Source organism: Oreochromis niloticus, linkage group LG7 (genome assembly GCF_001858045.2).
Source record: "Oreochromis niloticus isolate F11D_XX linkage group LG7, O_niloticus_UMD_NMBU, whole genome shotgun sequence".
Taxonomy (NCBI): domain Eukaryota; kingdom Metazoa; phylum Chordata; class Actinopteri; order Cichliformes; family Cichlidae; genus Oreochromis; species Oreochromis niloticus.
The window spans coordinates 32,741,477-32,760,822 of NC_031972.2; the positions used below are offsets into that span (position 1 = coordinate 32,741,477).

Here is a 19,346-nt window from a genome sequence, read left to right on the forward strand (position 1 = left end):
ATGTAGATACTCATGTGAAGATGCCAGAAAATTTCTTGTCATATGACCTCGACTCTGCTTCATGCGACAAAGACTCGAACCCGATACTGATTTAAACTCATATGATAACCACAGTGTCATATGATGAGAAAAACACCCACCTGTTTACGAGTGAACAGGTTTTTAAAGTTGACACATCCATGCTGGCTTTACATAATTAGCTGCAAACTAAAAGGACTAGAAAGATATTAAGGATTAATGTGAATTATCTCATTTGTATCCCACTTTTACGTAGCTCCATTCAGCCAGGTGTGCCACTTAACTTCCATATTTAATATGAAATAATGTCAAAATGTGCATTGCAACATGCTGTCAGGCATAAAAATGAATACATCAACAGGCGGCTACAAGAAAGTCCGACTTGACAGTTTCCTGTTCCTTACCCACAAAGAATTAACTCCTGGTCAATTTGTTGAGATGAACAGAAGGATGAAAACATAGATTCTTTAAACATCTGAAAATGATTTGAATCTATGCACAACATTAAGCTGACAGTCATATTTATTCACAGGTGGCCTTCATTTCTGCACTTTCTAGCAGGATGTCAAATGCGTTACTTTTATCACAAGAAAGAAAAAAGGTTAATCTGGCAGAAGCAAAGATTTGTAGACCAGAAAGGGGGAAATAGCCCCATCACGTCACACCCACTACATACGTTATTCTAGCACTGTTTCCAAAAAGAAAAACTATGGCTCAGTATAGCAACATATTTCACAAACTAGATACCCTGGGGAATAGATATAAATGTCTCATCCACGGCCTTCCATTTGTGTTGTTTCCCTCCCCTTACTCCAAACTGGTCACATCAGATGGCTGTCCCTCTCTGAGCTGGATACTGTCAGAGGGTTCTTCCTGTTAAAAGGGGTTTTTTCCTTCCTACTGTCGCCAAGTGCTTGCTCATACGGGGTCATTTGATTGTTAGGATTTTCTCTGTATTATTGTGGAGTCTTTACATTATAATATAAAGCGCAGCGAAGTAACCGATGTTGCGATTTGGTGCTATATAAAGTGAATTAAAATGGAACTGTTTTTAGCAAACTGGGGTTTGTGTAGTTTTGTCTGCTGTTTTTCTCCAGTGCACATAGATGCTCACATCGAACTTGTTTTGGTGGCATTGAAAGGAACACTGGCACACTCAGAGGACAAGACAGCCTAGTCTACGAGAGTCTGCAGAGACAGTCAGCGGCAGGCTCAGCCGAGGGAGAATCCAGCTTGTTAGTTAAGGAAACAGGTAAACTTTTCCAGTGCTAATTTGCTCCAGTTTGTTTGCCATCAGCCCAATTTGTATTGTTGCAAACCAAACTCCACATCCTACCACAGATGAGATTCATAAAGTGTGGCTGAAAACAGCAGCATTCCAATTAATTCACACTTAACATGCTACACATGTGTGGTGAGAGTTTTTCATCCTGTGAGAGCCTGCTGTTGTTTTACTGGGCTGCTGTTATTTTGATAATATCCACAGTGAGTAAAGTGCTGCAGACATAATCCCCAGGATGGCAATGTTTTTGGTTGTGACTGTGGGTAAAACAGTGAGGTGTGGACGTACAAGACAAGCTGAAAACCCTCCGATAGACCCCAGTTAACAGCAACCCTGGAGGCTATTTAATATTTAAGCCAACTTTCTTCTGATTGGCTGCCCCTCACAAACAAACGACTTTGTTTGCATAGGTGGGCCAGGCTCTGTGCTCACAAGAGCCTGTGCTGACTGTATTAGGGATTTCTGCACTCTTACAGAGCCAGAAGTAGAAAGAAAAACCCTGCTTAAAGTGAGCATTGAGAGCGGTTTGAAGCCTTTTAGCTCACAGGGGTCACTTGTTTATATGCTGACCTTGATATATGACATGTTTAACATGAGCAGCCACAACTGTAAAAGCATAGTAAAGATAAATATAATTAAAAATGTAATAATAAGATTTGTGAAACACTTTCAGAACCACTTGGATATTTTCTCAGAAAAGCTGTGAAACATTTAGCCACAGCAGACACAATCTGAGGTCATGCTATTTTTTTTTCTTATTACAAAAAGCTCCTAAAACTATAGTCCCTTACACTGAAAGGCCGGCTGAAACACAAGTGCACCAAGCATGCGACGCTCGGCGAGAGCGAGGAGGTCGGTTTACAATAAGTACAAGTGTATTGGCAGAGCCTGTCACACAGACAGGGAATGGTTAGTTAATCAAACACAGACATGGACACGCACTTCAGCGCATGCATACATAAACACACAAACACGCATGCGCACACACACTGACGACTCCAGAGGTTTTGGGGACCAGATGTCAGAGGGGCAAAGCGTGACACTTGACTAAGAACAGGCCTCACTTGAGAGCGCGTGTGTGCGTGTGGAGTCAAAAGCTGCTGCACTCTATAACTGCATTGATCTCAAGAAAACACCCACACCCACACACACACCCACACACACACCCACACACACACACACACACACACACCCACACACACACACACACACACACACTAAAGTGAAGGCTTCCCCTTTGAAAACCACATAATACATGTCTGGGCACGCAGGAAGGGGAGCTCTGCTGCTCTCTCTAAACACATTAAAGCACGTCCATGAGTGTGTGCCTGTGTGTATGTGTGTCTGTGTGTGTTTCTTCAACTGTTCAAAATGACAACAACAGCCATAATCTAAAGACAAAACTGAATTAAGTTTCAGTTGTTCTTCTCTCCTTGAGGTTTCCGACACACCGACTCCAGGATGCAGTCACATATGGCTGCACAGCGTTACTTAAGGCTGGGTTTTATACATGAAAAAAAACAAAAAACAAAAAAAAGAAAACACACTTTCCTCATAGACCACTGTTTTTAAAGAGCCATCTGTAAAACTTAACTGGACCCCTCCACAACACTGAAATGGCTGAACCCAGAAGACTCAACCGTTCTTTGGCTAATGTGCAGGGTGAGCATCTTTCATTCAAATAACTGTGTGCCAACTAGAAGTGCAGTATCTGTTTATGGTAATGCAGCACTGATAGAGTTCATGCGCATGCCATGAGCCTGACAGCGGCGAGAAGACAGAAATGAAAGAGAAGAGAAATAAATTCAACATAATGATGAGAAACACTAAAGGACTTATTTTGTAATTCCTGCTATGAAGTAGCCAAAATCAGCTGAACACTAGGTCTCACTTGGTACTACAAGTAGTAAATGTTTGCAAATATACATACATTTTTTACATATTAAGTATCATCATTTTAGGTGAGTACAGAGAGCTACAGGAACAGGTTCTCAGTCTGCTACTTTGTAACTACTAACTGCAACTGATATTTATCTGTCCCACAACCTTTTCAATTGTCCAGAGCATCATCTGTTGCCAGACACAAAACAACCTATCAGAGACAATACAGAATATTTTCAGATTCCATCTAGCACCTATGTCATTATTAGGTGGGCACACTCCATTTTTCAACTTAAAACCACGGATGAGACTCTATTCACCAAACTCAAAGTTTGCTCATGTGAAGCTGTTAGTTTGCGTGGAACTGCATGTGTGTGTGTGTGTGTGTGTGCATGTGTGTGTCTTCAGTATATGTGTGTGTGGCTGTCAGAGTATATCACTGGGGTCATTATGTTAACAGAGAACAGAACCTGCTGCTTCACATTTCACATTATTACTATTAAGAGAAAGGCAGTCTGGCCTACACACACACACACACACACACACGCGCACACACACACACACACACACACACACACACAGAAAAATGACCGCTCTGAACAAAAAGTGCATTCATGTGAGCTCACAAACCCACACAGTTATATCTGCTTGGCAGTGATTTAAGGAGATGCTGGTCAAGCATTGATGGATGAAACTAAATAACCAGCAGAAACAGAAAAAAAAAAAAAATACTTGACCTTTGACCTTCTGACTTGAAAAATGCACATGACAGTTGTAGAGCTTTTAGCAGTTTCCTGCTCTATATCTAATATGCTGTGTTTATTAGAAATTAGACAGCACTTTGACACAGAGTCACAGCTCAGCAGTGCTGGAAGACGATCCTGCACGTTACACATGTTTAAGGAATCATCAACATCACAGATATGAATCTGAAAATTCCTAATACTGCATATTATGATGTATAGGAGTACACATAGTTCCAGTAAAGCATTAGTAAGACTTTCAGTTTAGCTTTCATTTCCTCTTACCCAACTATTCATTAATTTCCTCCCTTCATCAGGGGCTTTTTCAAATATCTTAGAGGTTTTTATTTTTTCTATAAATAAAGCATATTTTCTCCGCATGATGAAAGAAAATCATGTGTGAAAACTAGCCTCAGTCTTTGACTCCAGTAATAAACTGTCACTGATATACATCTTTTTCTGTGAGCCAACAGGTAACAGGAAATGGCGATTTCTATAGACACAGATATGAAATTTAGAAACTGTGTTCATTATACTGAATGGCTTCTCAGAACTTATTAACCAAAATTTGAAAGTTCATCATCAGTGATGACCCTAACGACCTCAATATATTGCTACACTGATTGCTCTACAAAGTCCTGGTGATCAGGGGCAATGAAAGCAATCGTTTGAACTGACATGCATTGATTTTCTCCAAAACATAAGGTTTGGGTTTGGGGATCTGTGACGATCACTTAGACCATCCATTCATTCATTTTCTTCTGATTATGCAATTCAGAGTCTTAGGGGGACTGGAGCTTAACCAAGCTACCACAAGGCAAGAGGCAGAGTACACCCGGGTCCAGTCATCAGTCTAATGATGTAGACCACAGAGGGTGAATGTCCTAACTACTGTTATTAAATTTGTAACCCTGGAAACAACATATGAGTGTCTAGGCCCAATTCAGTTATTTTAAATCGAAGACTTCTTACTGAGATGGTGATCATCTCACTTTTCCTATAGCGCCATTATAAAGTTACCATTAGTTGCATGAAGACAACTACTGAATAGACTTTTAAAAAAACAAACAAAAAAACCGAGTTAATTTCAAATATTACTTTTATATCTTTCATAAGATGAAGCAGTGACGAGAATGTCACTTACTACTGAGGAGAAAAGAAAGTTTCACATGTGTTACTGGAGCTGCTGAATATCAGGAGCCCCGGTCTGATACCACTAAGAAAAAACTAACTACTGAAACGCTTTTGATCACTTTGAAAAATAACCTCTGAAACCTTTACATGGACAACATCAAGAGTGGCCTTAAGTAAAGAATATATGCAAGATGGCTGCCACAGCTGCTGCATGCAGGGCCACAAATTAGAAAGAGCTGAGTAAATGTGGAACAGGGTCTGCAGCCGCATGAGCGTGGGCTGTGTTTGGGATGGAGAACAGTCACTACTTGTTTTATTGCCTCATGATGAACACCTGCAACGACTGAGGGGGAGAAGAAGGGGGAAAAAAAAAAAGAGGTCGGGGGCAGACAAAAGGCTTACATCTGAGAGAGGGAGAGAGAGGTATTGTGGGAACGCCTGTGTGTGTGCAGGTCTCAGGTTACATTCTTACAGACAAGCTGCCAAATGAGACCTTCAATGCACATGCAGCTCACACGCTATGAAACACGCAGACATATAGGACTGCAGCCTAAAAATATATTTGCTTTTAAGTTTTTAAATACGCTACAAAAGTACGTGAATATTCCTCTGTGTGTAAACTGGTGATCACATGGTTAGGATTTTTTGGTCCCACAAAAGGAAAGTTTTACATATATCAGAATAAAGTGATAAAGTGATTGTTGAGGAAGACACTTTCAAGTTTCTACATGACAACACTCTATAATGCTTTTATACTGTAGGTACTAGGAACTCATCCATGCAGCCAGGTTCGGCCTCTGGTGGAAAGCCTGAAAGACCCAGAGTGAAATTTGTTACAGCACCAGATTAATGCACATGGTCTTGAAATGAGGAACTCAGTAGTGAAAAATGGGCAAGATGTTTGGGCGTCTGCATGCATTTGGACATGTGACATGTTGGGAATAAATTTTTCTCAATCTTTACCCACTTTAAAAATAAGTACAAATTCAGCTATACATTCAGACTACAAGCAGGAGGAAAAGCTGTCAATTAAGTCTCAATTTATCAGGTACTTCATTAAAATTGTGTATCCTGTTGAATGAACACAAGACGATATAGCTGTTAACTGACTGCTGCTTAGAAGTTAAGTCTTTTTAGCCAAATGTCACCAAGTCTCACAAGTTTCAGCTGTGGGCCACTTCCAGCAACAGACCTGGTTACCACACCAAGAGGATGCAACTGTTGAGATGCCACATTAAGTCACTGCACCCATCACTGGTTGGTTTATAAATATGTCAAGCACTGGGCCAATAAAAGGTCTACTCTACGTCATACTGGCCAACTCAATAAACAAGATTAATCATGAAAATCAGACTTACTAAGCACTGTTGGAAGATCTAGTTTTCTCCTTTTTGGTGAAGCACGATTTGCGGTTTCTCTTCTCTCTTCCAGTCCTCGTGTCAAGCAATGTGAAACGTGGTGCTGATCCTCAGGCACTTCAGAGTTCAAGCTAAGGCTAAGTTACTGTAAAATATAGGTTTGAAATTCCAGAAAAGGTAAAGACTCTCACAACCTAAACAACCACTCAGAGAAGGAAACAGTTTATTGAGGAAACAGGGAGTGGAGCGCCTGTTTTTTAAAAAATACAGCCATGCCTCTCATAGTGATGATTTAGTGATCTTTGTTCCAGATTCCTGCTTCCAAAACACACAGAGCGCACCTTTTTTCCAGAAGAATGATGAATTTAGGGCAAAAAGGTGGTCTTAATCAAATTTCACTGTGTTGAAGTAATTAGTTCTGCCTCCTTGGTCCTGAGTGAAGTACTTTAACCTCTGGCCGCACCCATAAACTTCTGTCTTAAAGAGTTACGCTACTGGAAAAAAAAAAAAGAAGAGAAAAGCCTCCAGATTCTTGTAAATGTACATTTGCGCTGTATCTGTAGCAAGATGATGTTTCCAAGAGATGAGCACAACTTAAAATGCATCAAAGAAATAGAAAATTTTGTTAGAATTGCACAAAAAGGGTATTCTTATTGCAACGCATGCAGTAGGCAACGAGAGATCTTAAAAGTCAGGGGTAGCAGTCTTCAGGCAACATAATCAGATAAAGATGCAGTTTCAGTCTTGGAGGAAGATCTCCAAGAGCTCATCCATTGTTATCTGACTAAAAGGTGTTTGGGGAAAATCACATGCCACAACAGGCAACGCTGAATGTTTTGATTTGGAGGATTTTTACACCGGGTGCCCTTCCTGATGCAGCGCCCAAAGGATTTGTGTCTCCTCCTGGGATTGAATTAGAAATGAATACCAGAGTAAGCCTGATTCTGGTGTAAGATATTTCGCCTACACACTCTGCATATTCATATGGAAGATCTGTTTATAGAGGTCAGGTCATAGAAAGTCCGGGTTAAGTTAAAGTCATTCATGGAAAGAACGGCTATTTCAGTCAACTACTTCCAACTCATTTCAGATTCGTCTTTAACTGCAAAGTCAAGTCTCACATTTGTCACAGAAAAATTTACAGGTGAAAGAGTCAAAGTAGTTTCAAAGTTTGAATCTTGGTAAAGATATACGACTAGCTTAACTGGACCAAAACATATCAGCAGAAGTTATACATAATTAAGAATTTAAGAAATAATTATACCTGCTAAAGATTTAATTTAAAATATGCCAAAGCATACTGACAATGCTGCACGCTATAAAGTATCAGCTAGGCCCCAGCAGCTTCAAATAATTGCATCATACAACTTTAGTTTGACAACAGTGATCGTCCAACTTTGTGGGACACGCTGGAACGATTTATCTGCGCAGAGCTCTGACTTCAATACCATCCAAAACCTTTGAGATGAACACCCAACACCAGTTGCTGGACCTTGTGGCAGGATGGGAGCAAATCCCTTCTGGCATTGTAATGTAATTTTGTAGATCAGTTCTTTAGCTTTATTGCTTTCCAACCACTAACATTTGGTTTCTGATTGGCAACCGAAATAACAAAGCACTCTAATGCTTTGTTATCTTTTTGCACTATAATGCAAATGTGTTTGTTTGCTTTGCAGAAGTAAGGTGTCACATCCTTCCAAATGGTGGCTGTTTCTTTTAAAGCTTGGGTGTTGTAAATCTTATTGATATACACCTCTGCCTTCCAAGAACACAGCAGCAGGGATAGAACTTCATAAAGCCGCATTTATTGGATAATTGGTCCTTCAAATGGCTTCAAGCTGTCGAAGGATGGCCATCCAACAGGCAGCAGGCCGGAAAATAAGAGAAAAGAGGAAAGTCTAAAGGGGGGGAAAAACACAAACAGCTAACTAATGTCCTCTTTAACATCCTCTTAACCAAAGGCTAAAACCACTGTGTGGAAGTGGAGGTTTTAGCCTGAAGTTATTGCAAACACAAAGCTGTCAAATAAGACAAACAACCACAAATGCACACCAGTAATTCTCAACTTTTTCAATTAATATTCCACAGTGGTTCAGAGATAATTCAGTGTGGTGAAGCAGCCAGTTTAGAAAATTAACAAAACATAATTTTGAGTCTGATCGTAGTCCAAACAAAGCTGTGTACAAGTCTTTTTGAGGTAAGTCCAAGACAGGCCTGAAGTCATTTCCTCCAAGTGAATTTCCAAGTTTGTCACAAACTTTCAATCTCAAAAACACCAACTCAGTCTTCTTTAGTTCTTTATAGGGTTTTAGAGCAGTAATCATGTGTGCAGAGCAAATTTCAAATTAAGCATCAAGTCCAGGTAGAACTGCTGCAGGTGACTTGTACTTAATAATCAACTTGTCTTTATAGTAAGTTCTTTTAAGTGATTCCAGATTAAGTTTGCAAAGATTAGAAAGTTTCAAGTCCTCGAGCGTCAAGCAATCTAAGACAAGTTCATTTTTTCAGGGTAATTTCAAGACATGGTCCCTGTCATTTATTCAAATCTAAAACAAGTCTAAGGTTTGTCAAACGAAATCTGCAGTTAAATTTCAAGTCAAAGGTCACATCTCAAATTTGAGTTTATCAGAACAAGTCAAGCCTCAAGTCCTTAAATACTGTTCGATGAATTAAAGTGAATTCTCAACTGATGCCAATCACAATTCAAGGTGCAAATCTTTCCCGTTTTTAAATGATGACCATATAATTTACTTTCCAAAATGCCATCACTAACGATTCAACGTGTGTGGCCTGTCAACTTCAAGTCTCTGGTACTATTTCAAATTACCCCAACACCCCCCCCCTCTTAAGGATCACCGTTTTAGCGTCCACAAAACGAGGCAGCATTTATACCATTTCCAGAAGCGGCAGGGTTCCTCCAAACTTTGCTGCATCAAATCAAGTGCCACTTGCTAACCGTTGAACTGTGGCCGATCACACAGCAGGCAGCGTGCAATGTAACAGCTTTCTATCCAGAGTGAGGAAGACATTTTTTTGTGTACATGCAGTCATGTTGGGATAGAACAGTACACCATGTCCTAGACTTGTCTGGTATGTTCAGTCCACGACGCCAGAAAAATATTATATCATAAAAGGCAACCATGTAGAAGCAAAGATCTTTGTGGATTAAATCGCACAGTCTCACTTATTCGCCTTCTCATTTTTGACTGAAAACATGTTGTATTCAAAGAAACCTTTATTTTTAGCTTTACAGCACAGAAGGGTTGAGAGAAGGCAGTTTGCTATCATGCTGAAGTGAGTATCGAGAGAGGAGCAGAGGGAAAGGGGGGAGGCAGAAGGAAGAGAGGAGCAAGAAAGTGAGCAGAGGGAGAGAAGTAAAAAATGAAAAGACGAAGGGAAGAATGAAAGAATGGAAAGAGAGAGAGGGAGAGAGAGGCAAATGTTTGGAGTGAGGAGTTTTTGCTTTTCAGAGTCCTGACAGTGTGGAATGTGAGAAGGGAGATCAATGTGGTATCTCTCTCACACACACACACACATACAGACACACACTCAGGCTGCCAGATGTTCTTCAGCCAATGAGGAAGAAGCGGTCTGGTCTCCTCAGGTCAACCCGCATGTGTCTCAGCACACACACACACACACCAATACACTGAGGCAACCCATCTTTTCCTCTCCTTTCAGCTTTCTTTCCTTGCTGCATTCACTTTAAGTGCATTTGCCAAAATTCCCTATTTTATCAATGAAACGCTCACAGCTTGCAGCACAGTTCTCTTGAGCAAGTCTCCCAGAGCAGAAGGCTTTATTCCACTTAGCAAGGCATCACCGCTGCCAAAGTTAGACGCTCAGTTCCGAGTACTACAAGACATGCCCCCAAAGTTGCTGGTGGGGGGTTAGGGAAGAAGGATAGAGCAGGAAGTGGAAGGGGCAGGTGCAGGAAGTTACTTTTCCAATAGAGAGTAAAGGGGGAAAAAAGACCCGGTTTCTCTGTGACATTGGCCTGCTTTTAAAACACCAAGATGACAAAATATTTCTTATCTTAATTTAGCAAAATAAATATATAAAATAATTCTGCAGATCAAACTCAAATTTAAAGAAAAGCAAAGGTAATAAAAATAATCAGTATAATTGCTGTGAACCACAGCAGGTTCTGACCTCCTGTCTTCAGTTCTGGATTCATTTTGAGTGTCTGAAACAAGAGAAAGCAGACTGGGACTTTGCAAAATAAACTGGTTTCACACCGGACCTAAACACCAATTAAACGTCAGGGAAGAACATCCAAATTAACACAAACACAGCCAAAGATTGGGGCATAAATTTACTGCTAATCTTGCTGTGTGTGTTTTAAGAGAGTGTGTTTTTCTTTCTTTCTTTTTTTCCCCCCTCTTACATGGATGAACAAAAACACAATAATGCCCCACACACACGCACACACCCATACACTGTGTCTGGCCCGTCACAGGACCAGATGGCAGAAGGGGTGTTCCAGACAATTTAGAGTCTGTGTGTGTGTTTGTGCACGTGTGTCAGTTTGTGTGCTGGGTGTGTGTGTGTGTGTGTGTGTGTGTGTGTGTGTGTGTGTGTGTGTGTGTGTGTGTGTGTGTGTGTGTAGAAGCTATATTTTCCAACCAACCCCCCTTTTCCACACACACACACATACACACTCGGGGACTTGGCAGTGCCACTCTGGTGCCCTCGCTGCCAAAAAACTGAGAATAAAACAAAAGCCGGGATGAACCATTGTGCCGCTTCGCTCCTCGATCCCACCCCTAACTCTGAACCAGATGGTTTAACCCACTGATCTCTGCAGTGTGAAGGTTCAGTGTGTCTCTGGCAAGTCAGCTCAAATCAATTTGTACATTAAATGATCTCAACAAACAGGTTGCGACGACGTCCAAAACCTGCAAGTCTGTCTTTGAGCGAGTTCAAGCGGATCTCCGTTTGAGGTGAACGTCGAGGAGTTGAAACAGCAGAAGGGAGAAATGGAAGAAAAGCAGGAAGCATAGGAAGAGGATCAGGGAGGAAACAGGATGTTTTTAATTTAGAATTTAGATACAATAGCCTTGATACATTCCTTTTATATCACACATATGTCTTGCTTTCATGTAAGCTGCAAAGTGGGCTTTCAGTAAGAAAACATACGTAGGTTGATTCCACCAATTTCGTGTGATGTTTTAGATTTTGCCTTTCTATATATACCCACACACATAAATAGACCCGAGCTTGTGATGCGTTTCGATTTTTCCAGTGAAAGAAATGCCAAAACTGTGCAAGGAGAAAAAAAATTTGCAAGTGAAAACATGTTTTATATTTTTCTCTTACCATGTTTTTTTTTTTATCTTTGTTGCTATATGATATATCACAATCAGCGGGGGGTGTTCTGTAACGTAGTAATGTTACTTATTACTGTAGCAAACCCAGTAACTACATTACAGTTAACATTCTGTTCTGAGGTTCTTCAATCATCTTTACTCTGGGCAAAAAAATAGAAAGAAACCAGAGCGTCAGTTATGTAGTAGCTCATCCGGCTCATGATCCATCCTGCCTGTAAAAGGACAAGTGTGAGCTTGACCTTGATCTGAGATTGGTTAAAGACCCATTACGTGATCACTGTGTTTAAGTTTTAGTATTTATTGATCATGTCTTTCCTGGAAAAAAAATGAAAGAGTGGTCTATAACTTTTCAGGAACTGTGATGTGGATGATACTTTTATTTACAGGACACGATGATTAAATTGAAGCTATGGTGCACATTATTATAACTAGCAAACCCTAGCGCTATGTGTGGGTCTTTGTTTTGGGGTTAGGTCAACATCTATACTGGTAACTTTACCAGAACAAGATTGATTGTAATAGTAATTGTTATTGATTGTAAATGAACGTCTTACAAGTGTCTGCACAGATAGCACAAAGCTAGCAAAGAACCTGAGTGTATCCTAGCACCAGCTGGCAAACCAGAGCCTGATCTTCAGCAGGGCTTTAAGTGGCTGTCCTGACACTAAATTATGGCTTATGTCAGTTAACAAAAAAGATGAACATTTCAATAAAAGTGTGGCATGAATAATCAATGCATCATGTTTTAGTTGTTTGAAAGTTTAAAAGTAATAAGATAAAATGTGTGTTTTATCATTTATCAGATTAATGCTAGAGAGATCAAAGGTTAGTGTCTGCCTACATAAGAAAGCAATTCTGTCTCGACAAGTTTGCAAATGGTTCAATGTGTTTGATTTTATTCTTCCATGTCCTTCCTGTCTTGTTCCACTGACAAAATCAACCCTGAGGTCAGATTTGAGTTTTTTACTGTCGAGGTCACTGGGGAGGAACTGGAATAGGAAATGTGGGAAAGAAGCAGGAAGAGACAGCAAATGTTGAAGGTTAGGAGCAAATACAAAGTATAATGGCAAACATGTCACATGACTGGAGGAAGTTTTGAACTCAAAATACCCCAAAGAGCATCAATAAAAGGTCTAATTTTAGAGGAAAGACTTTGTCTGCAGAAACATGCAACAGAACAAGGACAATAAGTGAGTCAACAACAGTCTGCTGGTTTAGCTGAAGCCTGAAACCAAGGAGGAAGATGGATGGGTGAAAAAAGAAACTAAGTGGAAGGGGAGGGAAATGTAGGAAAAGAAGCATGAAAAACAGAAAAGACAGACTGGAGAATAACAAAGATGAGGAGGAGGAGGAGGAGGAGGAGGAGGAGGAGGAGGAGGAGGAGTGGGTGTGAAAGAACAGATAGCTGAATAAAATAAGAATCCATTGGATAGACAAGAGGAAGATGGGACTGACGAAGAAGGTTATAATAAACATGTGCAGGAGGAAGATGCTAAGAAAGAAGAAGAGTCATCATACAAAAGAGTACTGAAGACAAAAAAGGATGCAGAGGAAGATGAAATCAGAAGTAATCGGGAGGATTAAGGATGAAACAGAGGTGGAAATAGTATGAAGAGTGAGCAGGTCAGTAACACACGAAGAAGGAAGAAGTGTGAGTTAAAAAAGGCGAATAATCTTAAGAATAGGAAGAAGGCTGACAAAGAGGTAGAAGCAGAGGAAATGGTGGGAAGAAGAAGTGGGAACAAAAGTCAGGTTGAGGAAAAAGAGATGAAAAAAGAGGACAAGAAGGTCAAAGAGAAACTAAAGGTGTGAGAGACAGGAAAAAGAAAAACCTCTAAAGGAAAAAGTTAAGACGGTAGAGGAAGAAAGGAGGAAGTGAAGCAGCTGATGTGGACAGTAGGAAGTTAGGGTGAAGAACAGCTGAATGAGGGGCAGGAAATTCGCTAAAGATGTGGGTGGAATTGGCCGTTGTGACCGCACCAGAACTAATTCCCAAACCTTCGCCACCATATTCCCGTAATGCACTTCTTCTTCCCTCACTCTAGCAACTTACACGCACATTCACAAGCACGCACTCATTTTGCCCCTCGTCTGCCACACCAAACACACAGGTTTTAATCTCCCAAAACAATTTAGCTTGTCACACACTCACACTTACAAGCATAAACACACACACAGACACACATGTACTGCTGCCTCCCAGAATAAGTTGGCTGCCTCTAATTGGAGTGGTGTTTGTTGCAGAGAGGTGTTGAGCGCCGCTGTAATTGCCAGGCAGGATGGTTGACGTTCCCTGTCTCTTTATTTTTTAAGGACTGGGTAATTAGGCTCGGTGACTGCGATTGTGCCGCCACCGCCGCCGATATGAGCGAACAGGTGTGGGAGCCGGCGACCGAAACACACGACACCTCGCACACGTCACAGACCGACCGCAGAGCAAGAAGAAGAGGCTATTTTACAGCCGACAAGGAGGCCTAGAGACGTAAGGTTTCACCAAAAGATCCCGGAGATGGAGGACTGAAACCGTGATCACCGCGGGTGGGGGGTGAGGGTTAGGGTGGGGGTAGCATAGGTGACGGTGGTATTCAGTTACCTTCAGCTGATTGGAGGAGAGGAAACGAGCAGATTGTGTGAATGAGCAGGAAAAGAAAAGACACCTGTGAATGTAACTAATAACTCAACAAAAAGGTGCAGCCACTTGATGTGCGAGGCTGAGGCTTAGCAGTGCACAGCAGTGCTTGAAGCTACATGCTAGCATGCTCATAGTAACAATGCTAAAGTTACGATCTGCAGGTACAAGTCAGATGTTGCCGCTCTACACACTTTTTCAAACCACAAATGCCTTAATATCAACATGTCAGAGCCAAAAATATGTTTTATATAATCAATACTGCGTGAAAAAAAAGACTATGGTGCAACGCTACTTTAAGCAATATAATGAGGTTAAGCCACAGTTGGCATATGCTATTAAGCAACATAATATTTTACTCAAAAGAACAATAAGACACATTTTGTTCTGCATCCTCCAGCCCCCGGTCCTCATAGACCCCCTCGTTTTAAGGGCATAATTTAATTTTCTGTGACATGTTTGCATATTTGCTCTTTTTACAAAATATGAAAGCAATTAATAATCTGAACAAAATGATTGGTTCTGCAAGCACATGCTGTTTGATGTCACAAGTTCCTTTGTAACAAATGGAAATTGTCCTGGGGCACAAAGTGCAGTTGTTCTTGTATCTAGTCTCCATCACACATATCAGTCATTGGTCATTTTTCCATTTTAACTTTTTTTTTTTATGCAGATAGACTACAGTACTGTCTGCTTTAAATTCTCTTTCCTCAAAAGCACGACAAGCACTTGAAGCACTAATTTTGATACGCAAGAAACATAGCATAGATAATATTTTATTCGGCTAATAAAAAGATATGAACACCATGTAGCGATGATGGCACTTCTATCATGATGTAGATATGATATACCTGGTGTCAAGAGGTATTATAAGTTCCCATTTCCTTATCTTGTTTGTTGGCCAAAATAATAATAAATACTTGATGAATCTTCTACTATATCAAACTAACGCTAACAGTACACACACTTCAAACTCCAGTGTGTTTTCTCTTTTGTCTTTTGCTATTTTAATTACTTTTTTCTTTGCTGTTGGCATCATAGATGCTAAAAGGTGAAAGTTCTAACAGCCATTTGTTATTGACTGTTAATATGTACCCTTGTTCCAGCTCTCTCTCCATACGTCTGATTTACCAGTCACTTAGGCCTGGCAAGTGGTTTCACAGTTAGACCCACCACTTGCTCATTGGCTAACGACTCGTCTATCATAGCCAATGAGCCTGCCCCAGATAATCCTCCATTTTGAAATATAGCATGATAGGGATTTAGAAAATACACTTAGTGTTTTTATTCGGTATGACCTGAAATGAGCGACTGGACCCATAAACTTATTAGCAACGTGTTTATTGAGAGGTCAAATCAGAAACTCTTTTCCCCATAGACTTCTATAGGACTGGAAGTCTTTGTGCAACTATCACCTTCTATTGGCTTTAAACTAGAAAATGGGTTTACAACACTTCAGCATTGGATTCATTTTTCTGACCTGGAAACCCCGTCCATGTTTTATATTGTGTATTGCAACCAAAATATCCCCTGCATGCCAAAAAGCATTTTCAACATCTATAATTGTCCAAGGGACATCTGTAAAACTATCAACAGGAACTTTTGTTTGTCCCCTGAGCCTAGAAAAGTGAGCCAATCGTGGCTTTATAGATGGGATTAAGAATGCTGATACCCTTTTTCTGCATCAGTGCCAGAGAAACTGGCAACATAAAATTGCCACAGAATGGAGATCAAATGACTGCAGCTGTACAGACTGTAAAAACTCCTAACTTCTTCATTTCACTTCAAGCATTAACAGCTAATTACCAACACCTTGTCAACTGAAAATGACCTTGATGGGATAGGCATGTCACTAGCTAATGGCAGTAAACTGCTACCATCAAAATATTGTCAAGCTGAGGAATATTGGCTCTTCAGTCCAATAATTTAATCAAGACATTAAACAGCAGAAACTAGATATTTGCTGATAAAATCTTTATTCATATTTGCCCTGTGAAAAGAAAAAGCGTGTTCACTTTGCTGTCTGTCTTCCAAACCACTCTCCACAGTTAATGACTGGTTTATACTTGAAGCATACAAATCAGACAGGTAACCAGCTGCAGGTGCACAACAGATGCTTCTAAAAACATTCACTTTTGACGCCAGCCAAAAGCTGATGAAGACCAGCAATTAAACACTGCCACTTTGTCGACCTTCAGTCTACTTATTACAAAGTAACACAACACTGCTGGCGCACCCGTCCAAAACATCAGCGAAACTAAACTTACAGACCATTTACACATCTATCTCTGACATCCAGTTACAACAAGTCAAAGTCAGCTTTTGCGGCTGGACGTGCAAATATCAAAGCACAGGGAAAGATAGCCTACTTATAATAATAAATGTGAAGATGGTCCCAACTTTCTGCGATAATATTGTGACTGAAATATTTTTAAAGTGTATAAAAATGAAATTAGCTAGTACTGGTCAGTTGATCTGAAAATTAGTTATAAATGCAGAATGACACAATAAATTCCTTTTTGGAAACTCTTAGTATGATGACCTATGTTTTCAGTTTGAAATTCCCCGAGTACTTGTTTGAATTGATGCATAAGTAAACCGCAGTTAGGGTCTGCAAAGTGCACAACAGTCTGTTTCAGGAGTGACTGTGGGTTCAGTGAATTAACAAACGACAGTTCAGCACATGGAGTCCATGTGCTGAAGTAATACATGATATGTGCTGAAGAAATACATGAAGTACTAGTTATTAGACAACCTACTGTACTGCCTATGCCATGGCTGACCAAAATGAAGCTCTCTAACATGGGATATAATGGCGTGAATCCCATATTTTAATCCAAACCATGAGCTTTATCTAAGGACTCAGTCAGAAAGGCCTGGAGACCTGTTAGTGAACATCTGACAACCAGTCGCTACAGAAAAATGTGTATTCCCTGACTGGTCCCTGACTGAAATTGGTTACACAGAGGCTGTTGCATCAGAAACCTCCTTACATTGCCTTAGTTGCCATGGTCACCATTAGCCATCACGAAAGGTGAACAGATGCCATCAACGTAAAGTTGTGCCTGACCGCTGCAACAAACGCATTTCAAAAGTTTCAACATTTACTATGAAGACAGATGGTCTCAGTAACCAGGTTGTTACCAGGTACACTTTTCACAGTTTTACTACTAAGCAACTAAGCTAGCAACTGCCAGCAACTTCCTGAAACCACTAATCAAACAGTTTGCTTAATAAACTCTGGGAAAGGAGGCAGGAGGTCCCTGACTGGTCTCTAGGCCTAAGCAACAACTCGCAAGTGGTGAGGGAATATACATTTTTATCTCAGACCAGTGGTCGCCAACTAGTCTCCAGTGCCTGCGTAACTGAAGCCTAAACCTTACAGGTGACTTTGGTGCTTAAACTGAACCAAACACCAAGCCCAGAAGAAAATCTTTTCCACACAAGTTTCACACACGAGTTTGCATTGTTCTTTTTTGAACTGGAAACACCACCGGATGGTAAGAACCAACGACCATTGCAAAACTAGCTCACAATGACAGAAACTGTTCCTACCTTGAAACAAAAATCTGATCGAAACAGTCAAATAAACTCAAACTAAAGCTTTAGAATTCAGTTTAGCAAGAAAAACTTATTCCATTTTAACCAGAAGCACTGGATCAGTTCGCATCTGCATACATTTTCACTGACAATAACCAAAGCAAGCCTAAACAACAAGTTAGCTGCAACTCTTCACCTCTCAACTACCCAACAAAGTGAGCTTGAACTCACACAAAAGTCAGGATCATCAGCTTATCTCACCAAGTCACCAGAGACAGAGGATCAGTGCCTCCTGGCTACTCCTTTTTCAATCCATTTCTGCTGCAAGCGAAGCCCAAAACACAGAAACAAATTTAAAAAATCGTTAAGAAACTGGACCGAGCTCAGTGGAAACTGAGAAAAGCAAGACTAGTCTAAACTTAAGATCTCAGCCCAGCTCACAACCTTTCAGCTTCCTCTTTGGGGAAAACATATGGAGCTCCGACTCGGTAGCGAGCCGGCCCGTCGAAGCAAGCGGCACGTCAATCTCCTGAGCTTTGAGAAAAAGAAAAAACACACAAATCCATGCCGAGTACTTACAGGCGCTAACCTTGAAATCACTGCCATTATTAGCAGAGTCATTATTAGCATTAGAAAAGCAAATGGGGCTAATAATATTTGCCATTATGGCTAAAAACGCCTATTAATCCCTAATCCGCACCACAATTAAGAGCATGGTTGGGTGTTTTTGTGAGTCGTTCTGCATCGCCTTGCCGGGGAAATGAGACAATTTAACAGCCTCAGAGGCAGAGAGAAGGTGGGAGGGTGAGGTATTGAGCGACTGGCTCCTGCTCTCCATCTCTATTTTGAAAGCGACCAGCCGGGGTGTTTTTGAGTGACGGGCGTAACGGAGGCAGATTTGACTGAATAAAGACAAGAGGGTGGTGGTGGGGGCGTCACTCGCCGCGCTGAAGCGCGTTATCTGTCTCGGTACAAGTGCATCAAATCAAACGGGAGAGGGGATATTATTAAAGCAACCCCCTTTTTTTCTCCGCTGTGAACTGTGACTTAATAAGCTATGCCAATTAGGAGAACAAAAATCAGGCATGCCATCGGGGCTGTATCTGCCCTTGCCCAAATTTCTCTGCTAATGCGTGAAGCTCGCTGGCAAAGGCGACAGAGCTGCTGCGTTTTTTTTCCTTCTGTTTGTCTTTGGTTTTGACAGGAAAAGAAAGAAGACACTGGGGTGGAAGGTGGGACAAAAATAAAACGGGATAAAGCTTACTGATTTGGCGATCATTCAAAGAGATGATGTTTTTAAAGGAGGAACGCTGATGTTTTTATTCCCCCCCCCCCGCCAACAAATCTAATGAAAAGACAAACACCAACCAGCTATGGATTTGTTCTTCTCAAAAGTATTGTTTGTATATTTAAATTGGAATATCTTATTTT

The 19,346-nt window shown here is 40.7% G+C and overlaps 1 protein-coding gene across 8 annotated transcripts in view; it reads right to left on the reverse strand.

Moving 5' to 3' along the window:
• tcf4 (transcription factor 4) overlaps window positions 1-19,346 on the reverse strand; it is a 235,976-nt gene that overhangs the window by 202,416 nt on the left and 14,214 nt on the right. The gene's annotated exons all lie outside the window — the stretch shown is intronic.